This window comes from Myotis brandtii, unplaced genomic scaffold, assembly GCF_000412655.1.
Source record: "Myotis brandtii unplaced genomic scaffold, ASM41265v1 scaffold596, whole genome shotgun sequence".
NCBI lineage: Eukaryota > Metazoa > Chordata > Mammalia > Chiroptera > Vespertilionidae > Myotis > Myotis brandtii.
The window spans coordinates 1,520,181-1,526,771 of record NW_005370250.1 but is presented as its reverse complement, the minus strand read 5'-3'; the positions used below and the strand labels follow the sequence as shown (position 1 = coordinate 1,526,771).

General features: G+C 43.5%; 1 long non-coding RNA gene across 1 annotated transcript in view; it reads left to right on the top strand.

Moving 5' to 3' along the window:
* LOC106728344 overlaps window positions 1-6,591 on the top strand; it is a 14,553-nt gene that overhangs the window by 2,187 nt on the left and 5,775 nt on the right. The window lies entirely within an intron of this gene.

Sequence of the window (6,591 nt, the reverse complement as noted above, 5' to 3'; positions counted from 1 at the left end):
TAAAGTAGTGTGTGTGTGTGTGTGTGTGTGTGTGTGTGTGAGAGAGAGAGAGAGAGAGAGAGAGAGAATGAATATGAATGAGAGAAGGGCGGGTGGGCTTCTTTTTTTTGGCCCCCTTTCCATCTTTTCTGCTTCACTTTAAGCTTCTTTCGGGCTTAGATCGCAGCCTGCAGACTCCAAGTGGAGTCGGAGAAATTTGGCCCCGTTTTAATGGGGCTGGGGAATGAGCTCTGTAGGTCAATAAAGCCCTCCAAAAATGATGAATGATTGAGCACCTGTGATGATGATAGTGATTACCAGAGCAATTAAACAGTTTGATTAAATGAGCCATCATAACAATGATGTCTGCTGGAAATCGGCCCTCACATATAAAGATAGTGCGGCAGGCCTGGCAGAGCGAGGGTAGTGCGACGCCAGGGACCGGGGCTTCGGACGCTGAGGATTTGCCAGGGTGGCCTGGGAAGGGACGGCCGGGAGCGCGGAGCTTGGGGAAGGAGAATTTAGCCCAGGTTTTCAGCCTCACTCACGTCGGGCATCCAGCCTGCAAGAGCCTAAGGGTATGAAACCTGCAGGTTGGGGGAAGGGTTCTTACCCTCCACCTCCTCATTTGTTTTTTTCCCCTAGAAGAAACTCCAAGATTATAAATGCATCCTTCTTATTTGTTGCCGAGTTGCTCCTCGACATATAAGAAAAGGTGAGTAACAAAGAAAAGAAGACGCAAAAGAAAAGAAAAAGTTGGCTCCCAGAATTTTATTTCAGGGGACAGTTAGGCGAATCCAGCTTGCTTAGCCGGGGCGGGAAGGATGAGAGCGGAAAAAGCCACGCTGGTCTCACCGCTGAAGGTTTTGACTTTGCAGAGAGGTCTTCATATTGATGGATCCAAGTTTCCCGTGCAGCGCCGCTCTCAGAGGAGTTTATTCTCGGTTTTTCAATTTTTACTCTTCTAATTTTTTAAATCTTGCATATTTATTGTCGCCAATGGGATTGTTGTTGTTTTAAATGTCTGTATAGTAAGTGCCAATTCTCTTTTTAAAAGGAAACTCAATTTCCTTGATACACGCTCCTTTAAAGATCAACTTCGAACTGAACCTCTGCCATCTCAGAATTTAAAGATTCAACGTTGTTACCTTCTGCTGCTTTTACCACCGCATTTTTTTCTCATAGTGATACTGTGGAGTTAGCATCCCTACAGCTTCGATTTAGAAAAACTGCGCTAGTATTTTCTTTCAAACCTGTTTCTTGTGAGGCACTGCATCTGAGTAAAAACAATTCAGACCAATAGACGATTTCCATATTTTTAAACACTTGTTAAAATAATAATGGGTTGATTGCTCCCGTGATAATCTTGGGTTTTACAAAAGAAAAAAAAGTTTAAAATCTATTTTCATCTTTTGGGCGATGCAGAAGCCTTTTTAACCTGCGAACATACACTCCTCCCCCCATTCTGTAACTTCTTTCCCTTTTATTGAATACATACATTAAAGCAAACAACAGGGACAATTTAGTTTGATGTAGGAGGGAGAGAGAAAAGGGACATTTTAAGATACTGTTAAAGAAAAAAAAACCTTTAATTCCAAAGACTTTAGTTAAGAAGTGTGAGAGTGTTAAAAGTAACACCCTACTAGAGGGAAATCTGAGGCATTTAAAAATTCCCCCATTTCTTAAGGTGAGAACTCCGAATTTCTTGCAATTTAAAGAAATTTCACTTACCTAGTTGCATGTCATTTATGAAACTTAGTTTAAAACAGCATCACAGTTCGGTGGATTACACACAAGATCAAGTTGGAGGTGATTCAGGGTGTAGGTTCTTGGTCAATCTGATTCATTCAAAGGACTATTACTTTTAATCACCAACTTACTGATGTTTTGTGAAACATTTAAAAGAACTTCTCGGTTTCCCCCCTCCGATAGAAGCGATTGAAAAGCAGCAGGGCTGGCATACTTTCTGGTTTCAAGCCTGATAGGACCTTGCTGATGCTCCATTCTCAGCCTCGGAACCATCACGCAGGCTGCACTGCTCATCTGCTCTCCAACATTTGGGGCAAAGGAAAAGTGGGTAGATGGGGTAGGCCTCGGAGACAGGCTCGAGATATGAGGGTCGCAGGAGGTGGCACACACCTCCGTCAACAGTCAGCTCCTTTTGCCCAGGCTGGAAATGGTTTTAACAGGCGGTAAAATTTCATCTTGCGGTGTCAAATTGGGGTCATTTTGGGGTTAGAGTTCTCAGTGTCCGAGAGGAGCTGTCCAGCTGCGTGGGGACTCATTAACTGCAAAAGATCTGTTTCAGTAAAAACAATTCAAAGACAATCAGAAGGCTAAAGACCCTCTACAAATCGCATTTTACAAGTGCCCCAGAACAAATATGGATGCTGAAACCTATTTCTTCAGAATCCCAAATAAGGCTACTTAGCTCTGGAGTGGGGGGTAGGGGCGTTGCATAAAAAAAGAGGTGAAAGGGAGGGGACCAGATCGGGTAGGGATAAGTGGGAGGGGGAATGGGCCTCTCAAATTTAAGAGTCTGTTTTTAATCACCTCTTTCTTATTGAAGCATCCCCAGGACTGTTGAGAATTGCTTCTTTTCTATTTTTTTTTTTTTGGTCTCAATGTGGAATGCTATTACAGATAACAGTCAAGATTTTAAAAGAATAATTGAATCCCGCTATAGTTACTTAATTTAAAGAGCATTAGCTTTATGGGGGGAATATTTAATTTGAAATGAGTTTCATGAAGCTAGACTCTATTTTTAGTTGAAGTTGTTCACTTTCCTTAAGGAGCCCCTGTGTCTGTTTCTTTTCACCTTTTTTTTTTCTAGAAAGTTATAGGTCCTCAGCACAGATAACTCGAATTCCTCAGAACAGTGAGGTCCAAAGTGTTAGTTTTGATCTATGTATTAAAATTGCTGGGTTTAAATCTTTTTTTAAAAAATCTTACAATAGTTAGAACAATTGATGACACGCTAGAGGACCAAATAAATCCATCCTTAATCTTATTTGTAACTTTAGTTAATGTTTTGAATTGAGGTATTTTGGATTAAGCAGATTGGGGGGAGTATATAAGGTTACTTTTTTATTTGTGGAGGTTTTGTTTGCTGGTTTGGAAGAAAGATATTTATTATTACTTTGATTCAAAAAAAATGTCTTCAGGTAAAAAGCAAGTGTAATTTAAAATGAGAAGCTAGATGAGTGAGATGCCAGGGGTTTTAAAATAAAACCAAATCAATACTTTAAAGTATTATTTGAAAGACGCTTTCTTGCTTGCATTACTGACCTGAGCAAGTAAAAAGGATCAAAATATTTTATTCTTCCTCTATCTCTCTTAAGACTCCACCTCTGTCATTACGTCTTCTCTCTTCATCTGCTTCACTGTCCTTTGGGTTCTGAGTGCAACAGTGAATTTTTGTTGTCAAGTTCTTTTCCCCAAGTTTCCCAGAGTATTTATACATTGTTATAAGGAGTTTGATTGCAGCCCTGCATAAATAGCGCTGCGCCCAGCATTGCTGGGACAAAGGCAGCGGGACTCTCTCCTGCTCCAGACTTGCTGGCTGACAGTTGGAATTTTTGATATATATATTATTTGGCTTTTCCAATAACGTGTTTGCCTCTCCCTCCCCACCCCCTTGCAGCCTTCTCTTTAAAAACATCTCTAGAACCCTCAGCTCATCCTTGTGAACTGTTTTTGACCTTTCCTGCAGTATAACCAGCCGCTCAGAAAGCTGTACTAGGAAGAATTCCACTTCCTTACCTGTTAACTTTGCTCACTCTCTTCCTAATTCGTATTAAGGGAGGGAAGGGAACCTTTGTTTTATTTGTTGGTTGGTTGGCCCTTTCGCTCACTTAGGCTTTCTACCATATACCCCCCATTCCCCATTCCTAATTAATGACAGTAGAGCACCCCACAGTTATCTTCCTAAAAAAGACGAGTGGAATCATTGCACTTTCTTTCCTTTTACTCTCTCGTATTTCTTATTTCTCCCCGTTTTAGCTGCTTCACCATCTCGCAGAACACCAGTATTTCAATAAATAGCCCTCTAGCGCTATCTGGCGGGGCTCCAACAGCGACGTGCGCTCGCTCTGGAAGCCTGGCTCTGTCCCGCGCTCTCTTCCTTCCTTCCTCTCTTTCCTTTCTCTCTTCCTCCTGTCCCTTTGGTTATCTTGATCCCATCCCCCTTTCCCTCTTCCCGCTGCCCCTTCTCTAGCTTCCACCTGCACCTCCAGGGCCAACGGTCAGGGGCTGATACCCGCGGAACCGACTGATGCTCTTTAGGGCTCCCGCCTTCACCCAGCGTGGGTCATACACATCCTTTGCCTTTGATTAGCATCTTAACGTTGCTGAACGTGTTGCTTCAGTTTCAGCGTCTCAGCTGGTGTGGATCGGAGGGGCTTCAAACGGTGTTTCTGAAGTTTGGAGGAAAGAAATCAGACACTGGGATCCCGGCTAGTGGATCCCAGCTAAGTTTTAGGTCAAGAGGCCGCGTCTCCGTGTGAGTTTGAGGAAGGGTCGGGCTTCCCAGGCGTGGGAATAACCCCGCGCGGCGCCCGACGTGGGGGAAGAGCTGGCGTGGGGGCGCCTGCCTCCCCACGCCCCCTCGAGTCCCGCCCGCCGGATCCTACATCACAATGAACTGCTCAAGTTTTTGCCCTGGGCCTGTCCCGAATTTCTTTTTCTTTTTAAATATGAACTAGCTTTATCCTCCCTCCCTCCCTCCCTCTCCCACCTCTAACCACCACGAACATAAAGTTTGGGAAGGAATGGGGGTGGGGGGAGTGGGAGTAGGGGAGCTCAGTGGAAACCCCACGGGCAAAGAGCAGAACACGGACAGTCAGGGACTTCGGAACGCACGCCCGAGGACGCGGCACTCACCGCATCCGCGCTCCTTTCTCACAGATTTGTCTTCTTTCTTATTTGTGGCTTAAAAGGAAAAACAAAAACAAAAGCCACTATCCCGCAAACCCTCCAGGGTATGTGGGGAGCCGTCGGGGGGAAGGGGCAAAGGAGAAATTCAACTCGACTGGGTGCTTTAGATACTCTAGTAAAATCTCTCTCTCTCTCTCTCTCTCTCTCTCTCCCTCCCTCCCTCCCTTTCTACCTTCCTCCCTGCCCCCCCCCAAACACTGAGCCTAAGACAACTGTCCAATCCTCCCTTTGAGCAAATTTCTTTCATCTAGTTCTAGAAATAGAGGAAATAATATGGGGCATAGAGGGGGGGCGGTTAGACTCATACAACTTTATATTTGCAAATTTTAAAATTTAGTTTTGACCTTGCAAAGTAAAAGTGAGGACTGTATCCCGGATACAGACCCAGTCAGTGACTACCTGAAGCCAGGGGACTTCAGCCTGCAGTGTCTGTGATAACCAGACAAAGACCTCTGCCTAATTCTGAAATCCTCCCTACTACCCGGCCCCCAATCTCAAAAATAGAATAGAAGGGAGGAGGGGTTCCCTCCAGAATCTCACCCCCACCTCCACGCTGAAGGGAGAAAGCACAGGTCGGGTATAATTAATTGAGGGGTGTTATTGGGTCATCATTAGCCAAGGTGCAAATAATTGCAGCCCATTTTTACTTAAAATTGACCAGCCCCAGAGTGATAGATCGATTCAGAGTATAAAAATGATGTATCAAAACATCAATGTCGATTATCTGAAATATTGTAGTCGAATTTTTTTATTGCTTCATCGGTTAAGTGTCTGAAAGTGCAGTGTTCAAACATATATTTATGTTGTCAATACTGTCAGAACTGTCAGTTTTACTATTCTGGATTTGTACTACATTTCGAATTTACTCATTTACATAAAATGCCCACCCTAGGATTCCCCTACCCCCACCCCATCTCTCTCCTCCCAGCTCTGGAAAATCCGTGTCAGTTTCTTCAAAGGATTCAGCAATCTTCCTCTAAGCTAAAGTGTGCACTGCCTCTATTACTCAATTTTCCACATCGGATTACATGTCTTTTTCACCATTTGTAACTTTCAAAGGGAGCCTTCCTCCTTTTTCCTCAACTCTGCCTCCTCCAACCTTTACTCTGATATAACATTGTAGCGTTTGGAAAGCTTCAAGTTTAAATATCCACATCGCAGCTCCAAGTAAATCATTTCGGTAGAAAAGCCGGACTTCACTGTCCCTTCTTGGCGGCACTCAAGTGAACCAGGCAAACGTCCTCACACATGTCAGGGCCCGTCATCAGATTCACCTGGAAGATTGAAATCTTCCAGGGAAAATGACTTTGGAAATATAGTTACTTTTCCTTTCTCCTTTTTAAAAAAGCTATGATAGGAGAAAAACTAAATCATACATAGAAATGAAGGGGTTTACCTTTAAAAGCTTTGAACTCAATCGAAAGACACAAGTTGGGAATAGAATTGACAGTTTTAATTCTACCCATTTTCACCTGCCACGTCGGATCAGAGGCAATCATGTATTGGGGGCTGAGAAACTTGAATCCACTTATTCTGAATTTTAGGATAGTCTCTATCCTAAAAATCACCGAGAAACTAAATACGCTTAGCGAAACAGGTTCCATTGCTCCATGCTCTCTGTCTAGAATCTGGACTAATTGAAATTTATAAATTCACATTCTGCCTCATTTTATGTGC